Source organism: Lacerta agilis, chromosome 4, assembly GCF_009819535.1.
Source record: "Lacerta agilis isolate rLacAgi1 chromosome 4, rLacAgi1.pri, whole genome shotgun sequence".
In the NCBI taxonomy this organism is placed as follows: Eukaryota; Metazoa; Chordata; class Lepidosauria; order Squamata; family Lacertidae; genus Lacerta; species Lacerta agilis.
The window spans coordinates 30,116,287-30,141,228 of record NC_046315.1 but is presented as its reverse complement, the minus strand read 5'-3'; the positions used below and the strand labels follow the sequence as shown (position 1 = coordinate 30,141,228).

General features: G+C 38.2%; 1 long non-coding RNA gene across 3 annotated transcripts in view; it reads right to left on the bottom strand.

Annotated features, from left to right (window-relative positions):
* LOC117045467 overlaps positions 1 to 24,942 on the bottom strand; it is a 416,601-nt gene that overhangs the window by 194,178 nt on the left and 197,481 nt on the right. For all 3 annotated transcript variants that reach the window (XR_004426431.1, XR_004426432.1, XR_004426430.1), the window contains exon 4: positions 16,456 to 16,538. This is a non-coding gene — a long non-coding RNA (uncharacterized LOC117045467). The remainder of the gene's footprint in view (positions 1 to 16,455; positions 16,539 to 24,942) is intronic.

The window sequence follows — 24,942 nt, the reverse complement described above, 5'->3', positions numbered from 1 at the left end:
TACTGGCAGAGGAGGAGGAAGTGGGTATCATATTTCTTCCCCTGTCTCTTTGTTCGTCGCCATTTTCCTAAGCTGGAGCGCAAACACTGCAACTTTTTATGGAGATATTTTCCGCTAGTTAGCTTCCCAAGAAAAAAGTTTGCCAGTCTCATGTATCAATTTTAAATACTTTGTAACCAGTTCTGTGGCAGCAATCCCTCAAATTGGTTAATTTCTTAGGCTCGAAGGGAGGGAGGCAGGCTGCCTTTCTCCTTCCCCCCGGATCGTTCCAAAAACACGATTTCTGCCAAGATTATTTACTCACGACCACCGGGTTCCTTTAGCTCCATTCTTCACAGGTAGAACTTAGACGCTCACCGCGGGCTTTGCCGCCGCATTTACATCCCGGTTGGGGCATATCCCCGTAAGCCCGGCTCCGTTGTCCCTTCACCCCCACTCCCCCTTTACAGGGGGGGCAAGGGAAGGGTTCGGAGCCTCCGCGGGCGCAGCCGGGGAGCCCAGGGTGCGGGACGCTCTTCCCGCACCCCAACCGGAGCCGCGCGCTGCGGTAGCGCGGCTCCTAACCCCCGGGATGGACAGGGCGCCTCGGACCCGAAGCAGCCCTCGACCACCCGACGATTGCGTCGCCGCCGGAAGTCCAAAAGCAAACACTTCTACCTTGACAATCTAATGTTCTTCAAAGAGAATAATGACCCCAAACATTAGTTTGCATTGTACAGTTGTATGTGATAATAAATTCCAAGGGGATGAGGAATACTGCTTTTTCTGAATATGGAAAACATCTTTAGATTAAGGTCACACCTTCATGGTCATCACTGGAGATTGTAAATTATCAAATGGTGTGTGGCATATATGCCACACACAGCAAATATAGACTACCCCATCTTCTTACATCAATGAGAATTGTGTTGTTGTTTTTTTCCCAGTGGTGCCCCTACATCTCATCTGTGTAATCCCAGGGAAGCATGCTAATTTCTTTTATGGGGCTAGGTCAGGCATAGGCAAACTTTGGACCAGTGGTCAGGGATGATGGGAATTGTAGTCCCAAACATCTGGAGAGCCAGAGTTTGCCTATGCCTGGGCTAGGCAGGTGTTGGTTCTGTGTCTCTCACTTTGGTTGTGCCTGGCTATGTTGCGATTCCTTATCTTTTGTGGCAGTTTTAGGCACATCCAGTATGTGTGCGACCATGCATGTCGTGGCCCCCAAATGCCACAAAAATGTCACAAAAAAGGGGTGGGGTGGAGGCAGGGATGGAATGGGGCAGGGCGGTCTTATGTGGGCCTTGCCAACATGCACAGGGATCTGGAACGTAACTTCTGCACAAATCAGTCGTTGCCTGTCTACATGGCAATATAGGTGCAAATTCAGTAACAGAAACTTAGTAGAAACTTCAAGTTCATAATTCCACAAAGATTTGATTGATTGATATTTTATTACAGCCATTGGTCCATAGCACAAAGATTAATACTAGAATGGGGGTAAAGCAGAATAGTGGCAGTATCCTTGCAGTTTCAGGGGCAGTGGGCAGGAGGTGGAGCGAGAGAGAAACAAGATATGCTAGAAGGTGTTGCAGAAGAGAATCACCAGTTGAACTTTTCTATCTTTTTTCTTCAAGTCCTTAAGTATTGTTGCTTAAGTACCAAAATCAGTGATCAATAAATTTAGAAAAAGAAATAGCTACAACTTAGACATAAGTTCTAAGTCAACTTTTTCTGAATTTATGTGCATTTGGAAATGCTTTATGTTTGACAAGAAACAGCTGGAAAATTTGGATCTAATTCATAGAGAGTAGAGATGTTTAGCATGTGGATTTTGATTCAAGCCTCTGTTGAGAGTGGGATACTTTTACCAGTTGGTAACATGTTGGACAGTGAGTCTGCAAGGTTTAAATCATGCAGATAGCTGCTGAACAACATCTAGAACAGTGACCAAATAGACTACCTAGGATCGGGGTGGGTGGTTGGTTGGTGGTGTGTTCACCACTAATTGTAGAGCTTAAGGAATAAATGCCAAATAAGTGAATAAGTGAGAACTTCTTGCTTTTGATGGCAAGCATGATAACCCTAACTCTCTATTCATATATAAGAAGCAAAAGACCAATAAAATATTTGCTAAGTGGGTAGCACATTACTAGAAATTAAGTGATCTTATTAGTCTGTTGCAGCAAAAGCAATGAAGTGTTTTGTAGTACAGTACCTTAAAAAACATCAGCACAAATGCAGCAATAAACTTCTTAGCCTTTAAGGTGCCAAATTTCTTTTCATTCTTTTTACATCCATATAAACTTTCCTTTCAACTTACTCCAATTAACTGAACAAATTTTAGCTCATATAACTATGCTGGCTTCATTTCAATATTTTCATATTTTCTTCATTTGTTGGGGATTTGGTGCCTTCACTATCCAATACCGTATAGTTGTCATGCTAGTCTCTGGGAACTGGACAATTCTGGGCTGCAGTTCTGGCATTTAAGGTATCCTAACTTCGGGTCTTAATGCAGTGTTTTGCTATTGAATCATCAAATACTAATGACATGTGTAAACTATAGTCAAGTATTTCCAGATGATGAATGCTACTAAATCAAAATTATTGCCTGAAACTGGAACACAGCAGAGGAAGGTTGAGCAGTTGATAGAGGAGCTTGAAGCAGGGAGAGGCATTTTGGACTTGAAATTTAGCCCCTCATTTATCTACTTCTGCTTCTCTGCAGGGATACCCCTTCTTGATTTTAATATACTTTGTTTTGTTCTGTTGCTCTCTCTGAATCTCTGTTGTTTCGATTGCTATGTTATATAATTGAATTAGTTAGCTAGATGTGATATTTTGCTAGTTAAATATTGATATTGTGCTACTGGAATGTTATTTTATATTTATTAGTGGATTTGCCATGAATTTGGTATAGCACTGAACTGCTTCATTTACAATAAAATTGTGCTTATTATTGCTGGTAATTTTAATATGTTTATATTGATTATGTTGCCCTAACTCCCAGCCACTTTGAGATACTTTTCAGAAGGAAAAGTGAGGCACATACAAATATTAAACAAAAAGAACTAAAAACAACACACATTCTGGCAATTGAGACATTTTTACTTTAATCTTGTGAACACTTTCTCCCACTTATATACATTTATGGGCTTAAGAGAATGAGTGTTTTACATAAATAAGTAGGGATGGTGTTGGATTGGCTTTAAAAGAGGATTAGACACAAACTATAAGAAAGAAGATTCCACCTAAACATTAGGAAGAACTTCCTGACAGTAAGAGCTGTCCGACAGTGGAATTTGCTGCCAAGGAGTGTGGTGGAGTCTCCTTCTTTGGAGGTCTTTAAGCGGAGGCTTGACAGCCATCTGTCAGGAATGCTTTGATGGTGTTTCCTGCTTGGCAGGGGGTTGGACTGGATGGCCCTTGTGGTCTCTTCCAACTCTATGATTCTATGATATTCATGGAGGAGGCGGCCTTTGATACCTACTAATCATGATGGCTATGCTCTGCCTCCACCACTGGAGGCAGTAATGCTTCTGAATACCAGACACTAGAAACCACAGGAGGGGATAGTGCTCTTGTGCCTGAATCTGCTGGGTCATGATGAGTTCCATGAGCTGGTTTTGCAAGTGGTCAGCACCTGCGGCCCATGACACTCTCAGAACTTCCCCTTGTGATAAGGTGCAGTCCTGCAGTCAAGCATTCACCCTTAGCAGCAACAGGGGTAAAAACTAATGCAGGCCAAAAAAAAGTGTATTTACAGCAAAAACAGCTTCAGGCATATGCCTGATGCTGGAGCAAGCAGACAGGCATTTGTTCCAATGGCTGACTGAAGAGAAGAGAGGTTCAGAAAAGCTGTAACGATTATATACAACAAAGCAGAATTTCCAATTTTAACTTCACTCATTTATGTGCCACCTTCCCCCAGCCTTCACTTGCTTACATATTCTGTGAAATCCTTTGTCTTTCTTAGGAATTGACCACTTTGATATTGATGGCCATATATCATCTATATATTGTGGAGCACTGGTACAGCTCAAACCATGGTACAAAAAAGTCCTTTTTGAATTCCACAAACAATAGCCTATATATGTACAGCTGGTACAGGTGACATGTTACTTGTGGCCCAAATTCCAGCTAGCAAGAACAGTATAAACCAGCTAAAAGAATGAGCAAAAACCATGTTATAAACCTGTTAGAATGGCCATCTAGGTGTTTTATTTTTATGTTGTACCTGTATTTTGATTTTGTTTAATTCTATTGTAAGCTACCTTTGAAACATGGCTGAAGAGCAGTATAAGAAACAATAATTTTTATTGTTTATATCCTGCCCATCTGGCTGGGTGATCCCAGCCACTCTGGGTGGCTTACAGTATATCTAAAAACATGATAAAAACATCAAGCATTAAAAACCTCACACTACAGGGCTGCCTTCAGATGTCTTCTAAAAGTTATGTAATTCTTTATCTCCTTGACATCTGAAGAGAGGGCATTCCACGGGGAACTTATTGTTAAAGTTACTTAAGTCCACTTATTTCAGTGGGTCTACTCTAATCAATATTGTATGTCACCCAACCCTCTACCTCAACTGTCATCAGCAACTATTCCACCAGGCCACAGGAGATAATTCACAGCCTCTCTCCATCAGCTCTCCCAAAAGACTAGCAACATTTCACCCCAGTTGATCATTACAAAAGCTCTGCAACTTAAGAAATAATGCCTGAGTTTGTTTGTTTTCTTCCTCGCCCCCAATCCCCTTTCCTTTTGTGTCATGTCTTTTTATCAGTGACAGTTGCAAGACAATGTTTGATCCATGACATTTGTAAACCACTTTGGGAGCCTTATTTTGGGCTGAAGAGTGGGATAAAAATGAAATAAATATATAAAGGCAATTACATTGTTCATGCCCAGAATTACTCTAACCTTTGTCTTCTGTTCTGGCAATAAGGTCATGAAAACAACTCTCTTGGCAGGATACTAATTTCTGATTATGTGAATTAACAAAAACTTCTGACAGCATGCTGAATGGAGGGGGGGAATTCTCCCCCCCTTAATCCCCAAGTTACAAGTCTTGTATTATTAGACCAAGCTACAACAATAGGTAAGAACCAAAGTGTGTGTGGGGGGGGGGGTAGAACTAACAAAAGAAAAGCCCAACCCCTCAAACATATCGAAAATATGATTTATCAAATCAGAAGATACTTTGAGAAAATACTTTTATTTCACTCATTTTTATCATCCATGGAATATAATACTCTGACCATCAAATCAGACATTTGATGATTCCCATACTAAACATTTTATAAAATATTTTCCCTATATCATTCAATAATAAAAATTCAGGATCCTCATATATACTAAGGCTGCATGAAGTGGATGTTTCAATGATCAAAATATTTTGAAAAGGTATTGTATATTTAGTGCTTACAATGTTTCCATATATATATATGTAGGCGCAACGTGGAAAAACATGATGAGGATAAAAAGTAAATGTATTGCAAAGGAAACAAAATATCATATACAGAATTTCACAGCAAAACAATGAATCCCTCAGAGACTTTAAAATGTTTAGAGTGTGCCCAGAAGACAAACAAGTCTGATGACAGAATGAGTACTGTGACAAAGACATCATGGCTGTGACTTTAATTTTTTAACAGGAAAACAAAAAAGTAACTATAAGCAAAAACATAGGGGCATGTTTGCCATGCCTATAGCTAATGGGCATTTTGGTGGCTGTTTCAGTATCAAAAGTAGATGAATTGGCGTCTATCCATCAGTGAGATAGATTTTACCAATTTCTCTCTCTAGAACAAGCTACTCCAAATATGAGTTTCTCAATTACGATCAGATATGAGCTACGTTAGCTCAGTTGGTTAGTGCGTGGTGTTGATAACGCCAAGGTTGCAGGCTCAATCTCCATATGGGACAGCTGCATATTTCTGCACTGCAGGGAGTTGGGCTAGACCAGGGGTAGTCAACCTTTTTATACCTACCACCCACTATCGCTATCAGGGAAACTGAGTGTGTACTGTAAGTTGATTTCAGTAAGCCATTTGACCAAGTCCCCCATGATATTCTTGCAGAGATGCTGGTAAAAAATGGGCTGGATGAGGTAACTGTAAGGTGGATTTGTAGCTGGTTGATAGGTCAAAGAGTGCTCACTAATGGTTCCTCACCATCCTGGAAAAAAGGGACAAGTGAGGTGTTGCAGGGTTCTGTCCTGGGCCCATTGTTGTTCAACATCTTTATGAATAACTGGGATGAAGGAATTGAGGGGGTGCTCATCAATGACACCAAGATGGGGGACACCTGGATCTTTGTAGAGCACAAGCTTAATGTGAGTCAGCAGTGTAATGCAGCAGCAGCAAAAAACAAAAAACAAAAAACCCACCAATTTTATTCTAGGCTGCATTAGCAAAAGTAGTGTCCCGATCAAGGGAATAGCACTCTATTCTGCCTTGTCAAACCTGTAGTCTTGTGTTCAGTACCGGGTGCCACAAGGATATTGACAAGTTGGAAGGTGTGCAGAGGAGGGCAACCAAGATGATAAAGCCTTATGAGGAGCGTTGGGGAGCTGGGTATGTTTAGCATGGAAAAGAAGAGACGGGAGATATGATAGCTACCTTCAAATATCAAAAGGGCTTCATGTGGAAGATGGAGCAATCTGGTTGTACTATTTCCTATTTGTAACATCACATCAGTTAAAGATAATGTTTCTACAGTAAATTTGGCCTTTTGTATTTCTCTAGACACTTATATTTTGCCAACCTCCACATCTCTTTTTGTTCATAAATTCTAGCCAAAGTTGGTGACCTTCTTACACAGAGCACACAAAAGAGGAATCTCTCTCTCTCTCTTTCTCTCTCTCTGTGTGTGTGTGTGTGTGTGTGTGAGAGAGAGAGAGAAGCTATTAAGTTTGCTCATTTTTCTTTCTCTCTAAAGCACTTGCTACATGTTGACCACCCAACTGGACTGATCTGCTTATCTGCTCTCCAAACCCAATGCAATACGTAAGTCATTTTCCTTAGCTAGAAATGTAGTATAAAAGAGTGTGGGTGGGAAATATGCAGTGTAGTGGAACTAAAACCCCATAAGGGAAATCAACACAGGCAGCTGCTGATACCCTGCTTCCTTGGGTAATTCATCCATTTTCCCCTCCTGGGCTAGTGACAAGAAGGCATCACCCCCTTTGGATTGCAAGTGCAAAAATAAAAATAAATAATAATAAAATCTACCGAAGACAGAATTTTAGCTGCAGCGGCATTCATATAGTGCTAAGTTTCAGTTAAACTGATTTTTTTTTTTTGCTGTCTTCTGTGTCTCTAGCATCAGAAACATCTGGTCGGTTTTAGATTCCCCTTGGATTCGCAACTTCAAAGGGAGTTATAAAGAATAACAAATACATGTACTGGCACTGAAAAAAAAATTAGAGCAGCAGGAGAGAATGGCAAAATTGTCCTTATTTGACTGCTAGTGACAGGCTCCACAGGAAGAACTGTGAGAAAATTTCTCAGAGGCTCAGGCAAATCAACAGACTTAGGAGAGTGGATCTCTACCGTACATAAAATTTATGGGATCTACTCCATACAAGGGAGTCACACAACTGTATTTTGCTACAAGTGAGCAAAGGTCTCCCATAAAACTGAAATACATACATTTGTTCTTGCTCCTGACATAGACGCCCCACCCCCCTGGGCTTAAAGCTTTTGAACAATATAGGACGCTTAAAAAATGTGACTTATTCCAAGTATCTAAGGCAGAAAGAGCTAACACTCCCCCCCCCCCATAAAGCAAAACAAAGCTAAGGAAATGTATCTTTTGCTGTCTTGGCATATTTGTTACAGCAGGTTAGAAAACTGACTGCCAGGCTGTGTTATGGTTTGCTCTGTTTAGAGAAAATTCAAATGTATTAATATTTCTCATACATAGTTGTATGAGTTAATGTAAAACCTCAGCTCCAGAAGCAATCAATTGTAAATAAATTCCTTGCCATTCCTTCTCCTGAGAGTCAGGGAACCTTAGAGATAGCCTGGGATATAAAGGGGGGGGGAGCTGAAACTGGGCAGGGGGGTTCTAGTCCAAGACTCTATTATACCATGCTAACAGTGCACTCAAGCACTGTAGAACTTCAGAATAGGAAGAAATCTGTAGCCAAAATTTCAATGCTGTAGGAAGCCCAAGGCTACAGTTCTATGCTCTTGAGATAAAGTCACAACAGAATTAAGTGGGATTTACATCTGAATAAATGTGCCAAGGAGTAGGCTTTAAAGATGCAGTTCCATGCAAAACAACAAAAAGCATAAATAAAATAGTCCATAATGTTTTAAGTTATTTATTAAATCGCTTTAATAAAATTAAATTTTCATAAAATTAAAAGTACATGCTCAGTGAATGAGTACCATATCTTAGCCTTGCTTTCGATTTTCATGAAGAATGCATAAACTACATGTCTGTCAAACACATGGTGATAGTTTAATTCATAGTTTGCTTTAAATAAAACTTCCATAGGGAATATATTCATATTTTTGGGGGAGAGGCGCGTGGAATTGGTCAGCTAGAAATTCGTTCCTTGGGAAAAGTAATGGTCGAATATTTATTTGAAATAGCATGTTTTGGAATAAAGGTAATATTTACACTTATGGCATTTCCCATAGGATGCAAATCCTGATTCAGAAGCAGCCATAGCTCAAGGAGACTGTCGTCTAATTGTGAATATTACATGAGTAAAAACAACATTCTAACTGCATTAAATAAATAATTTGATGCAAATTATTCATTAATTCCGTTCCTATAGTTGCTACAAGAATGCTTTTATTATGACATTTGCTCATCCTGTAACAACATTTGACAAACAGATTTCATTGTTTCTACAAACTTATTTTGGGGTTTTCTCCAGGGCCTGTAATTTAAACCAACCCAAGTGGGGCATCTTCCTTGATAATTACTGTGCTAGGCATTACGCTGAACATGCACCATTTAAATCTCTGCACATAACACACTAAAATTAGTAAGATTTTCATGAATCAGGAGAAGCAAAGAGTGGTGGGAGCCATGATCCATTTCCCCACACACATGTGCAGATCTATGAGAGACCACCATAAGGCACTCCTTAAGTCCCTTAAGTCTCCATCTCAGCCCTTTCCCAGGCTCAAGCGAAAAAAGACAATGCCCATATAGAGAGATCTAATTGCCTTAATACCTTCGCAGATCCCTTGCACAAAGAACAGAAGTGTGTATGTGTGTGTGTTCAGCGTAAGAAGTGGTTACACACACACCACAGCAGTATGATCCAGTTGTTTGTGAAGATTACTGTGAGAATTTAAAGGGAAATATTTTGCCAACTTCATCCTTAGACGTATCTGAAGAAGTGTGCATGCACACGAAAGCTCATACCAAGAACAAACTCAGTTGGTCTCTAAGGTGCTACTGGAAAGAATTTTCTATTTTGTTTCAACTATGGCAGACCAACACGGCTACCCACCTGTAACTTCATCCTTAGAGTAGTTAAAATGGTGCAACAAAACCGAAATTGAGACACACAAACACTTCTACTTTGAACAAGATATCTTAGAAAAAACAATGGACTACTTATCTCACCTGATCTAGAACTTTATTTTCTCTTGGTTTCTCAAGACCAAACTGCACATGACAGTGGCAGTCCATATATTTAAGTACAGGATTGACCCAATCATGTGTAAAGTGATGTGTGTGATTTTAAGTACAGAAAAGGGGTGAGTGGGTAGCATGGCATGCATTATGCTTAATACATGATTGAGTATTTTCAACTGCACACAATGGAGGCAAGATGCCACAGAAGCTATATATGAACCACAGTGGTGTGGGTTCTTCATGTGCACCAATCCTGAAACAGTGCAGTCACAATGGCAGAAATTTAATTGTCGGTTAACTCTTGTTTTGCTTTGTAATTTTTGTACTGAACCCGAGATTGGGCTTTTTTTTTTTTTGCAATGTTGAAAATTGATGGTTTTTGCCAGCTTTTAATTTACCGGTACTGACATGTACTGTGATTTGTATATTTGTATTTCCAAAGCTCTGTATTTTGATGTTTGCTGTAAGCAGCTTTGGGCACAGGTCATAGTATATTGTGGACAATTAAACTTCTCCCTCAGGGATCTTGACTGGTAGACCTGCATTTCTTTACAGGTAGCCTTCAACCTAAAACAGTGACTTACAGCAGGCAACATAACAAAGGCACTAAAACAGAGGCAAGACCATGCAATAAACTGAATGCCAAATTTAGCTCGGGATCTACCCAGGTGACATTATTACAGAACCTAATAATGTCAGCCACAACATCACAGGTTCATTCATCTTCTCATCCTCCAGTGTGATATATGCTATCATCTGCCAGTAATGCCCTTCTGCATTCTACATACGACCAACTGGTCAATTTCTATGCAAAGGACATAAAGCCAACATCAGAAATAGCAATATCCATAAATCAGCAGGAGAACATTTTGAGCTACCAGGACACTGTAACTGACCTTAAAGTTTCTATCCTTGAACAAAGGATTTCAGGAGAAACTCCAGAGTGAAACCCATGAATTACAATTTATCAGACAATTCATTTCTGTCACCTGTACTCTGAATCAAGTGTATAAAAATGATCAAGCTACATATGCTTTGTGCCATTATAAGCTTTTTAGTCTTCAAGGTGCCACAACTCTTCGTTGTTTTGTTGCAACAACTAACAAAGCTATCCATTTGGAAACTGATTTACCCTTGTCAATAAATTCATTTTTTTACTAGTCACCCATGCTCATACCATAAATGGAGTCTCTCTTGGGAAGTTGCATGATATGAAATTTTAAATATTTCCTAATTTATGTGATGCAAAATTATGATTTTTTTTATTTTGCACTAATTAATGCCTTGCTGAAAAGTCAACCAAATTATTTAAAGAGATTGACCTGAACATAGATTTATTGTAAAACACTGTTGAATGTATGTAAGAGAACTACGACTTGTTTCAGCTAAATGAACCTATTTAAAAAACATAAAAGCAATCCAATGTGCTTCACAAAATTATATTATATTACCAAACACATTTGTATTAGTTAAGGAAGTGCTACTTTAAATGGGGTGGAATGGACCTAACCATTAAATGTGTACAGAAAAACTATACTATACAAGAAACAAAAAAATAAGGGAAAGAGAACAGAAATACCCAGTATTGCATCTAGTGAAACTGAGGAATAGAATCTTAATAATAAAATAAAATAAAATACAGGCCTTGTCCTGCTGTAGAACCTTTAAGATTTGACCGTAAGTATATTGCTAGTTAGATTATGTTTGTGCTTAGGAGATCTGTGCTCAGTAAAGGTTCTCTGTAAAATATATTGCAGGTTTGCAATGTATTTTTAACTAGAGACAACCCAAGAAAAGCAAAAACTTACAGAATTGCAGTGTGCAAGGAAGGTGCTTCTACTATCCAGAAAAGTGCAACCATGATCTACAAGTAGACAGGGTTCTTTCTCCACTGTGTTCACATACCACCTCTGCTGGATCACAGCTACAGGCTATTATAACCTTTAACATGGTCAGGTAGGCTTGTGTCCACAGCCTCAAAAGATAAAGCTCTTGAAATTATCATGCTATCTATCTAATGAAGATCAAGAGCCTCATCAAAAGAAGTAGCTTAAGTACCTCAAGTGAACACCACTGCGCACAAACAAAAGCAAGTCAAGGGAACCATACAATTTATTCAGATGAACAGGGTGCATTTGGGGTTCGCCCATTAGAAAGATTTAATAGTGATATTGCAATGGGATCAGATGTAACATATGCATTCCCTCACTGTGCTGAAGCTACATCAGTGTCTCTTACTTCTGAGTTTAGCACTGTAGGGATATATTTGTCAAGCTGGTCTTGAATTTGGCCTTCTTTGCCTTAGCTAGCTGTAGCTGGACATGAATGACTCATTATCCTGAATAATTCCTTGTATGTAACAGAAATTAATGACATTATGTGAGCTTTAAAGCAAAGTTTGATTTTATGATTAATTACCCATGGTCTGTTTACAAAATAAATCAACACTGTGTGCACCATGAATATCTGTGGCCTCATCTGAACTTTACTTTCGTCACTTGATAAATAAGCGACTTCTGTCTGTGATGTAGTTACTGTTCTAGATATAAATTATGGGGACATCTTGAACACAATATATGAATCATGCACCGTTGCTGCTCTAATTTTCATGACACTGCCCTACAGTACATTGCATTAATATTTTAAAAAAGGAAGGTACCATACTTGAAATATACTAAAAGATGAAAAGTCCTTTACCTTTAAAAAGGGGGGGGGGGGAACCTCACAAGCCTACAGCACATCGTAGGACATGCAAATATAATCGTTTTCCATTTACAAAATAAATCAGCTTACAGAAATGGAAATTAATTAAAATCATGAAAATAAAAACAAAAACATTCCCTTAGCTACTATATAGATGCAAATACCATTCCAGAACTCAAGTTAAAAAACAACAACACACAAAACCATAGAGTTGCAAAAGGGCATCAACAAAATATCACATCTTCATAATTAGGAACGACAAAAAAACCTAAAAAAAAACCTCAACAGCCTATCAAGGAAATCAGTTCTCAACAAGTACCTTCTGAGCAAAAATAATTTTCTCTCTGTTGTACGAATGACATTCTGAACAGTGTCAGTCACACTGCATCCACCAACTTTCAGTTAGTCACCTGCCCAGGGCAGGAAGCAATTCCTTCCATACGAGTAGTTTGCCAGACTCAGTGACACTTCAGTACATACAAGAGAGTGGACCCAGAAATTGTTTGGTGAGTTGATAAAATTTTATACTACACTGCTCTGTTAAAAAAAAGAACCTGAACTACAATGCCTCTGATTCCTTTTGCTGTTGTTCAGTTGTTCAGTCGTGTCCAACTCTTCGTGACCCCATAGCAAAGTAGTGGATATTTATATGAAAAAAAATTTAATCCACAAGGGTCTTCTGTATTCAGAGGAATATGATACAAATGATGAGGCTGGCTGAATCACCATGTCTAGAAGCAGTACACTTAAAACAATAGTAATAAACAGTCATTTTTAGGAATAGTGGATTAAATTCTCTTTCAACATATTCTTCTTTAATCAAATGAGATTGGTCAGGAAAATACAACTTTTCTACACTATCATTTATCCATTGCTGAGAATAATTCATTTTACTGGTCCTACTGATCAAAACAGATTTTTACTAAGCAAGCCCTTTACAAAAAACAAAAAAAAACCTCTTCAAAAATATTTTCCTACTTTTCTCAACATTTGTAACATGACTGAAATACTTTTTAAAAAAACAATACTTAATAGGAAGAAAAAAGTATTTGTTTTTTCCATGCAAAAAATAATTAATGTTGGGTATGGGGGGTGGGGTGGGGGGGTGGAAATGTGAAGTTTTCAGTCCATATATCCAGAGATTTGGGAAATAAAGAGAAATGGACTATGCAGAAGTCACACATTTGCCTGGGAATATAATGAAAGGAAAAGAGCTCAATGTGAATTCAAAAGCCAAAAAGAGAGAGATCTGAAATAGAATGTCTTCTAGTCTGAAGCCTTTAAAAAAAACCTAGGAATTAAAAAGACAGCATTGTGGGCACTCTTCACTTTCAACCTTTTCAGGTTTAACTGCACATGTCAGGAGGAAAGTACTACTTAGTCCAGCAAGTTACAAAATTCAGGTACCAGGAAATGATTACACAACTATTTTTTTATGTGGATTTTCTAAAATAACGTAACTGAAGATTTTTCAGCTGTCGTAGAAAAAAAACAACTAATGTTAATTGTACAATTTGAGATCTTTGTCTATCTTTTGCTTCTGAAAATTGGCTAAATATATTTATCCACTCTTCTGAAAGATGGAAAGTTAGGATGCAAAATTATAAATTAATAATGATGGCAATTAGGTGGCCTTCTTTGGACAGAATTTGTTCTTTGTATTCTTTTCCACATCATTTTTCATAGCTTACCATATATTACTTTTGCTATTAAGATCAAGTTGGCTTTCCTATCTCATGGATATTATCTAAACTCAGGCAGTAATAATGAAAAGCATAAAAATAATGTCAATAACAACAATGACAAGCTCTGATGTTATGTTCATTTTACAGTACTCAAACACCCCTGAATTAGACTGGAACTAGATGCCATACAAATATTTTCTGCTTACACCGGTCAAAAAGCTAAAGTCATTAATCTGTAAATTCTATCTAAAGTATGAGGGATCAGCTTTTTATTTATTCCACTAGAAGAGGCAAAAGTGTATACATATCATGATGTATACCTGTGCAGATCTACTTTACTATTTAAGGTGTAATTGCCGAAGTTGGTACTTCATGCACCCTTTCCCACTATTTTAACGGACAAGCTGTAATTTACAGCTGCAAAAATTTTCAGAATCTCTGAAACCTTGGATATTAATTAATTTATTGGTATGATTATTTCAATGTTTTCTTGTACCTGTGTCATTCTAATTAGTTTTATTAATTTTCCCACTAAGCGCTAGTAACTCCATTAAAGTTTGTAGTAACTGAATCGGGATATAAATTTTAAGTGCAGCATTATCTAAATACCCGAATGCAGTAAGCAACCTATCTGTTGATATTATTAGTCTTATTTCACAGCACCTCACCTGCATAACTTTTCTCTGCCCAATACATTCCCTAAACTCATGGAATGACACAGGCAACAGTTTGACAGATCCAAGAAACAAGAAAATCTCATTTTTTACAATTCCACTCTTTTTCTTAAGTACAGCACACTTGTTTCAGGTATAACTCACTAAGATATACAGCCTGTGATTATTAACAGGAATTTAATTTATCTCCACCCTACTGATATCAATAGATAGATTAAAAAGGTCATGTATTTGCCATTTACAGGCATGACCAATATTACTTTCCCAGAGTCTACTCCCTCCAGACTTGTAACAGTAGATCTAGATACTCACACGAACTTTTTCTAAAATTGATTTCCAAGGGCAAAAAATGGGGGGGATTTATTAATTTAGTCCTCAATACAATTAGATGGGGGGTAGCATTATAAAGTGCTTTTTGCACCATTTATTTTGAACAGCTGTAGTACTGAATCAACTCTGTCAGGGAGGGTAAAAAAGTAAAGGGACAGCTGACCGTTAGGTGCAGTCGCGGATGACTCTGGGGTTATGACACTCATCTCGCTTTACCAGCCGAGGGAGCAGGCGTGCAGCTTCTGGGTCATGTGGCCAGCATGACTAAGCCGCTTCTGGCGAACCAGAGCAGCACACGGAAATGCTGTTTACCTTCCCGCCAGAGTGGTACCTATTTATCTACTTGCACTGGTGTGCTTTCGAACTGCTAGGTTGGCAGGAGCAAGGACCGCGCAACGGGAGCTTACCCCGTTGCGGGGATTCGAACCACCAACTTTCACTGTGCATTGTCTCACTTGCTGACAAATCTTAGGAAGCCCCAAAGCCGAAAGCTTTCTACTGACCGTGAAAATTTTAAGTGGTATATTCAAATGTACCCATGAATTATTGTCCTTCTTTGACTCAACAGGCCATTTTCCATTGACATCAAAGAGAACAGAATCGGGAACTGAATGAAAAAACTGAATTAAGCAAAACAAGAGGTGAACAAGGCGGACTTCCACAAGAGCTCTTTCCATCACTAACTATACCCTCTTCAGCAGAGACAATGAAAGAAGGCATCTCAAGAGTCGAGTTAGGGCTGATTGAGGCAATACAATTGATAGAATCAAGAACAACAGCTTTTTCCTGGGCTAGGCTATTTCAAGCTGCAGGTGGGGTTGGGGTTGTGCATCTGAATGTTCATGCACAATACATAACTTTCAAAAAGGATAGTTTTCTAATGTTTCAACTAATACGCTTGAGTTTGCCTTTAAAATATTTTATGTAAGTAGCAAAACAGAAACATGCCCCCAAACCCCTACTCATATACATTTAACTCTAAGAAAGGATTATATATTGTATTGACAAAAGTTTGCTCTACAAATTAAATACAGTTTCATAATGCGTATGTGTAAAGGAAAGAGATATTGTTGCCTGCATTTGGAATTTCCTGCAATATAGTGACTAAATTATACAGGCAAAGTAGGGGTAAGGGGGGGAGTGGGAAGGGATAGGTAGTACCGTTTCTGCTATTTATGAACAAGGAACTAAAGCCCCAAGCAGACAAACAAACCTTCTCATTAAAAGTGTGTGTGTGTGGTGCATACACATACACATACAATGCCAACAGTAAGTATTGTAGCATCATTGCAGTATGTGTCTTGTCACCCCCACACCCCAGCCAGTGATGTGGGGTGGTTGAGCAGAAAGCAAAGGACACAGTAACATCACATCACAAGATACTTGTTACAAGAGGATGCAGTGAGATGCATAATGGAGGCAACTCTGTCATGCAACATCAAGTTTGGTCCTTAATTTTAAAAACTTACCTTTTTATCTCTGAATGGCTTTCATTAGTCACATGAATCTCCCAACTTCCATCATTCTGGAACTGATTACAGCACGACGGAAGCTATTCAAGAGAAACACAGAGTTAGAGTGGGGCTCCATACTGCATTTTCATACATATAAAAATAATAGAACTAAATGTGTGTGAGAAAAGGGGTGGGGATCAGTCTTACTATGTTTTAAACTTACTCATCCTACATAGAGACAGCTGTAACACATTTTCTACATATTCAAAAGAAATAATGATTTATAGTAAGTTTATCAATGGGTGAAATCCAACCTAGAACTGAGAGGCTGTGTGCTCATACAATAGGCCTCCTCCTTTCCTCCACCATGAACCTCCAAAATCTGTTCCAGGGAGGTTGGGAAACTCTGGACCACAGCTCCCACCCGCCCACCCAGTATAGCTTGTAGTTGAAAACATCTGGAGGGTACTAGGTTGGGGAAGGCTGATATAGAGCAAAATTCTCATCCCAAACCATACTTTCAACTAAGCTCCGCTATTTGATGCAGTTCTCAGGTGTGCTAATGGCACTGAGATACTTGCAATGGTACAGTCAAGGCTTTTAAAAACACTCAAGGTCTCACCTGAACTAAGATTTTGTTCCATGTTTAAATGCACAGAATCTTTCTCTGTTACTTATTATGTTTTTAGGGGAAATAGAGTAAAAGTATTGGTTTTTACATGCGCAAGACTTCGCGTGAGAAGCAGGCTGTTTGAAATTGATGCAAGTGTGGACAATTTAGATTCAGACATTCATTGTCATTGTTGTCCAAGAAAGTAACAGAGGAAAGTAGAAATCAATAAAGATGATAAAAGTTAATGTGGTGGTTATTTTACAAGAGTAATCTACTCTAGCAAAATGCAGCTCGGTTCATTGTTTGAGTCCAATACCATTTCATAGTAGCAAATCCAAAGAGCAGATGTGACTAGATCAAAATATGATAAGCACAACACTTGGAAACTCACAAAACACACAACACAGAGGCTTTATCAGACATCCAATAAACCCCCCCTTTTAACAAATGCATAATTTTCTACCTTATTTTCTTCATCAATTGCCATCTAAAACTCTGTGGTAAAGCCTACCGGGTGATCAGTAGAAGCAAAAAATTGAGAAATCTATACTTCAAGAAATGGGACAGCTGCCCCACACAATGTTACAAAGCTAGGGTTATTATTAATTATTTAATTTATTTAGAAATTTATTTTAGGATATAGTAAGAATTCATGTTTTGCTTCTGCTCTCCAATTGCAAAAATAAAATCCAGTAGAAATGTATTAAGCAAATAATGAAAGACACTGAATCTTCTTGCTTAATTGCTCTTCAAACTGCTAGAAAGGTTATTTTCTTACCTTACACTGCGTCTTCTGCAATCTGACAGTGTCATTCAGTCAGTCATTTTAATGTCAGCTACTCTTTTATTATACAGAATACAAGTAATAATGAAACTGTGCTGATCTGCCTGCCTTCACTCCATATAGTGTCTATATTTATACACTTATGCTTCTATTTGAATCTATATTTATCTACTTTATCTGCCTACAGTGCATCTGTTTCTCATACACACAGACAATATATATATACACACACTTACAAATATATATATATAAACACACATTCCACTGCACTTAAGAATCTGCATGAATATACATCGTATCATGCTTCCAACAGCGGCATCAGGAGCATAATAAAAAAATTTAAAATATGCATATGACTAAATAATTGTGTGTGTGTGTGCGCGCGCGTACACACACAAATAATAGCCTATGCCCAGCTGAGCAATGAAAAGGATTGTCTGGTCTGAATGAGCCATCTTATGTATGGTGGGATTTGGAAAGTGTACTGAGCTATAGGCTAATTGTTCTTATCTTAAATTCACCCTCTTTGCAATTATGGATTGGGTGCAAAGCAACAGCTGTTAATTCTTTTACAGCAATGTTGGACAGTTATTCTGAATGAGCCTCATTGACACAATGCTGTAAATACTGGCACCCTGTCTGCACTGCTGCCTCCATGTTATAGCATTAGCAGAACTACACTAACAACCTGGAGGTCATTTTTCGAAACAACTTTACAATAGAGGTGCCATTTTTATGGTGGCAGTTCCATGTGTGATCATAGCCTGTGGTGCAACCCTCAAATTGCCTCTTCATTACAGGCAAAATATGTCAGCCAAAACCATAATCAACCCATCATTGGCAAAGTGGTCATTAACATTCTTAGCCAACCAAATGTAGTGCATTAAGATGTGCATAAACCTCGTATCAGTATGACTGTCAACCTAACACTACAAACACATTTATTATACTAGAAGATATTGATAAAGCTATAGGCCATACATTACTCAATTATCATATGGCTATTCACCTAAAATATCCAGACTATGTTGTACTGAATAACCATATATAACTGAAATGTTTCGTATGGCTATGCAAGTAGACTCAGTACTGGGTTGTTTATTATTCTGCTGCATCATTAGAAACCATCAACTCACCAACGCAAGGTACTCCCCATTATTTTTATGGTCATAATTCAAAGTCAAACCCAATGAAGCTCTATTCTAGCCTTGGGTTTTTATGTCTGGACTATCTCACCTTATCTAAGCACACTTTCTATTTAACAGCTTAATTACAGTTTTACTCATGCCCGTAGCATAACTATTTGTACTGGTGTCTGATAGGGAAAAACCCCTACTAGGAGATTCTCTGGAAAATCTTTTAATAAAATGTGATAGAGACCATGAATAGAATATATCATTTTAAGGCTTCCTGTAGTTTTCAAAATACCAATTTAATATTCTTATTAGATCCTAGAGAATCTCAAATTTTATTGAAAACAACCATAGATAGCTGCCCTTAGAATTACATGGATATATCTGAAATTGAGATTGCAAAACATGTGCAAGGACTGGCAACAAGCAATTGTGTTTTTCAGCTCTTGTGTTTTCCACGTTTATACATCAAGATTTGTCAAGGGAAGTGTAAAATATATTTGTGCAGTCTTTTTTCAGTTATAATTACTTCCCATTAGTACACAATAATTGTTTTTAAAAATCCAGTAAAAAATGTACTTCGTTTAAAACCTTTACTTTTACACTATTCTTCTCCCACTATTGACTCTATAAAAACATTTTTGTGTGTATGTTTTCACAGAACCTGTTACCACTTCCATGGTACATTTTAAAGGCCTTCTGCTTCACCTACTGATCAATATTCATGGCCCAACCTATAATCTCATGTATCCTTATGTGTAAGTCTCTTTCAACCTAGTGGGACTTAGTGGCTTCCAGACTAGGGTTTATTGTGCTCCTCATGCATACAGTGTCCATACAACATTGTTCGCATCAAAAGGATGGGTGATATTCCTCCCTCCATTTAATCTCCCTCCATTTAATCTTTTCCTCATAATGTATGGTAAGATTAAGTGGGGGGACTGTTGGCAACTAACCATTTATGATATAGGAACAACCTGTTTGCCATATTAAACTCCTGTCTGGAAGCACTTTTAAATATGCAAAAGAAGAAATTGAAAGGCAGCAAATCTCCATTCATGATGTTATTGAGAGTGCATTGCCACTACATTGCCTCCAAACCAGCTAGTTTGTTATGATTAAGACTCACCAACACCAATACAATATAGCTGCAACTAAGTTAAGCAGCACTGCTTTCATAACTAAGTTTAACTGTATCTGAAGAAGTATTGGTATCTGAAGAAGTGTGCATGCACACGAAAGCTCATACCAAGAACGAACTCGGTTGGTCTCTAAGGTGCTACTGGAAAGAATTTTCTATTTTGTTTCGACTATGGCAGACCAACACGGCTACCCACCTGTAAGTTTAACTGGAAAGACTGTGAAAAACGTTCCAGGTTCAATCCCTGGTGCCTTATGTAGGGCTCAGAAAGTCCCCTGTCTGAAACCCTGGAGTCCACTGCTTGTCAGTGCAAATAGTTATGAACTAGGAGAACCAACAGCCTGACTCACTATAAGGCAGTGCCTTATGTCTTATGGATTGGGTCAACTGTCTAACACAAGGAAGTCCAAGACAGTCAAGTCCAACACAAGGAAGCAAATGCATTTTACTGATTTGAAATTGGATATAAGTTTAAAGTAGTGTGACTAACAACACCCAGATTTTGACATAGGTTAATTTAAAACACAGTAAGCATATTGTTTCAAAAATTCATTCTTAAAACAATAACAACTGTGAGGATATAGGATTTTATCATTTACTAAATGAATCTCATACCCACCCCCCAAAAAGCAGCATGTGCAATCATGAGTATAACTGTTCAATCGTTTATTACTGGACAGTGGAACAAATATTACATGGAGGATAACATCATCAAAATATTATTCTGATACAGGCACCTCAAGCACTTTCATATTACAAATTGCTACATTAATTTAGACGTCTGTACAAAATAAATGTACAACCATTTGCAACTTGGTAAAATACATACACAAAACCCAATTATATTTATTTAGGGGGGGAAATGAATTTTCCAAACTTAAGAAGGCAATACTATACAAATTCAAAAGAAAATAATACTAATTAAATATTTGGCAGTGAAAAGAAATCAGAAACAACCTGAATTACTTGAAGAGGTGCAATGTGTTGGTACACAAATACCTTTTGCTTTTTCACATATTTTTGGTAGCTAATTCTCTTACACACAAATATATTACTTTGAAATAGTCTTTAATGTATTATACATTCCGTGCATAGTTTATTGTTCCCATATAAAAACATTTTGGGGCGTTTACAGTGCAATCCTATGTGTGTTAACTCAGAATTAAGTCTCACAGATTTCAATGAGGCTTATTCCCAAGACAGCACACAAAGAGCTGTGTTAACCTCAATAGAACTTAATTCTGAATAAAGGTGCTTGACACTGAACTGCACATGTAAAGCAGAAACACACATGAACCAGCTCTAATCAACAAACCATATCTAAAAAATAACTTATATTCTTCTGTAAGGAGTGAACAAATACACAGCTGATTAAACATAAATTGTGCAGATGCTACGTTTCATTTTCCACAATGCTGGATAAGTAGTTCTGAACTGGTTTGTAATAGGAATAGCAAGATTTCTAACATCCGAGATGAATGATACCTATGTCATATCACCCTCCGCCCCCAACCTCTATCCAACATTATCTACAAAGCACAGGATGTCAGCATTTGGGTCCCCATCTGGAGATTTCTCTCCTAAAAGCTAAAAAGGAAACCTCTTCCAAATTTATCAGTAAGCATATATAGCAGAAATTTGAAAGAAATGACAAAAGGACACTCTTCCCCTAGGTCATTTAAAGAGTATATTAGAGGAAGGCCATTACCTAGATGATGAAAACCAAAGCAGCCCTCTCAGCAGATCATCCTGGAAAAGATGCTAAAATCTCTTCAACAACAACTGATCATTGGTACTTCCCAAGAAACAAAAGCTTAAGCCGAAGATATTCATGTGCAACTTGGCAACATTACCACATCTCTAGGCACTAGCAACTCTCTCATGTGCCCAATGATTTTTTTTTTTAATTTGGAAAGAAAGCCAACTGTATGCTTTCAAAAATATGCTATCCCACTAATGCCCCAGCCATTATACCCTCAACTGTTCAGAAGAAATCAATTATAAAAAGCAGTAAGAGAAACATTTGTCAACATCAACAACAAAGTTTTGCACCCCTAGGAATCTCTACAGTGACAGAATTTCATAGTTTAGAATACATAGCTTTTTGGAAAAATGAAAACCCCCACAGATTACAGAACAAAAAGTTCCATTTGAAACAGAAATATCGACAGATGAAGTTCAAAATGGTATAAAGGACCGTCCAAATGGCAAATCTCCCGGGCGTTTGCAATGAATTCTATAAATCTTTTCAGGAGCTTCTTGTGCTTTGAATACTTGAAATGTTTGATCAGTATCTTGAGCTGGGAAAATAGCTCTACTAGCCCTACTCCTGTTTGGAACCTGCTACAAAGGGACTGAAATACTGAATGCTCTCGTCTAGATTATTATGAGAGTAAGAGCATGCTGGTGGGCAAATTAGAAAGTACCAGTTCACAGTGCCAGTACTAGTAATAAATATGACATTATTCCAGATAGGAAATCTATATCATAATATTGGGGGGTGGGGGGCTTCTATTACTCATTTATCAAAGCACAAAAAGCAAGCAAACTTTGCCTTTTCCTGGTATTGTCTGCAGTACACAGTCTTCTATCAGTATGGCAGTTCCATTGGAGGATTCAGGCAGGGGAAACTAAACAGACGTCTCCAAACTGTTGCACAATTTCCTATCACAATTCATACATTCGAAGGGCTCCCTAAATGACATTCAGACTAACACAAGGGCCACTTTAATCACCTGTAAACTTTTCCCTGATTTCAGCTCCTTCTTTTTTTTTTTTGAAATGGGGGGGGGGGTCTAATTCTGCACATAATGTTAAAGGTGCTCCCTGCTGTTCCCTGTGAGGTTTTTCATTTACTAGTAAGAATGGGGGTCCATTTTGAATTGGAGCCACAGCACAAAAGGAGAGGTTTAACCTTTCCCTGCTGCAATAGGGACAAAAATCACCCTGTGGTACAGTTTGGGGGGGGGGAGGAAGCCCCCCATCAATGCAAACGGGAGTTTTTTCTAGCACTAGTTACTGTGTCAGAGAAGCGTCAACTTTTGTTACGGCAGGAAGAGTTAAATATCTCCTACTTGCACACTGTCATCCTGATTCAAAAAGAACCCCGCTTCCTATGCTTACATTTTAAAAATACATTTTAATAATATATTTTAGGAAGCCATCTCACAATTAACTTCATGTATAAGTCAGGCCCTGAAAACACTGGGAAAGTTATTTGTGTGGCTTCTTCTCCCTTGGGTGTATAGGGCACAGTGTCAAAGATTTTCCTGTACTTCAGACTTCCAATAAAGGGGGGGGGGGGGAATTCTAGTTCTTTTTATACACAACATTTTTGCTTTCCTCTGCGAAGGGACACACAGTGAACTAAAATATCTAAGAAGTTTACAGCACTATATTTAGCTTTAATGTAAATATGTCTGAATTGGAGATGATGATCATTCAGGAAGTGACAGCCAACTTTTCCATGTCAGTGGTACTATGAGAAGTTCAAATAGCTAGAGGTTCACAGCTCATCCAATTAAATTATGAATTCTAAATTGAAACATGGAACAATTGTATATAGCATGGAATGATACCAAGAATAAAGAGCATTGAGATTCCAAAGACAAAAATAAATTACAAGCAGCCAGAACAGGAAATTCTATAACTGGGCAGCTGTAATTTGATATGTTTGGAACTGGCTATGTTGTACAGAAATTCGTAACAGCCCCACATGGCAAGTCATGAAAGAATCATAGTCTCTCCCTTTCCAATCTGATTTCTCTCGAAAATATTCTATACGCCAAGCTTTTAGATAAATGACAATATCCCCAAAGCAGGGACATATAGGGATAATGTAGCAGCTAACTTTGTACATAGCCCTGGGTTCAGTTTTTTATGTGCAGCTAGCATGCTTTCCTCTAATACTGAAAACTCCCCAATTTGAAAAACAGACTGCCACCATTTTTTGTCTTTAACATGCATATAAGAATTAGCCAAGTATACCCGATCTCTATTGGGCATTTGGAAATCACACACTCTGCAGCAAACATTGAGAATGAGCACACACAGATAAAAATACTTTATCCAATGTATAGGCAAACTATGTAATTCAGTACAACGAGATGTAATAAAGGCTACCAATTTGGATGGTTTTGAAAGAGAATTAAACTAATTTATGGAGGCTAAAATTACACCGCAGATTTCTAATAAAGTCAACTGTAGTCTTATGCCACAATGAATTTGATAGTTGTTTAGCTTCTACAAGTTTCTTAATAAAGTAAAGTTTGTACTGTATTTTTCTTATTCTGACTGCACAGTTGTCAGGACAGTCTGCTTTTCCACTATATATTAAAGAAAATACCTATCTCTTAGAATGCCACATGTGGTAAGAGAGCTCACCCAGCAGTAGTTTGGAATAAGAACATGGACCATGGACCATTCTTCCTGCTTCACCCACCCACGCAGAGGATTGCTGGATGTCCTAGAATCACCTGGTGCATCAGGCGCCCACTTTGAGCAAAATTGTGGACAACAACAGAAGCACACTTGCTTTGGATAGAAGCAGTATGTGACATTTGGGATAGAGGTGGCATACGAACGCAAGAGCCTGCTGGATCAGGCCAACTGCCCATCTAGAGCATCAACTTGCTTGTCAAGGCCCCATGACCTGCAGTTCCCTAGTGGGTAATAAATACAAGGACACAAGTATTTAGGTTTATGGGTTTAAATAGGCCACAACTTTATTGGTTACAGATGTGAGTGGTTTGGCTTAGGCATTGGGTGAAGCCAGGCTACATCTTGACTCCTACCCAACTGTAAGGAGTCCACATAAGAGTAAACCACCAAT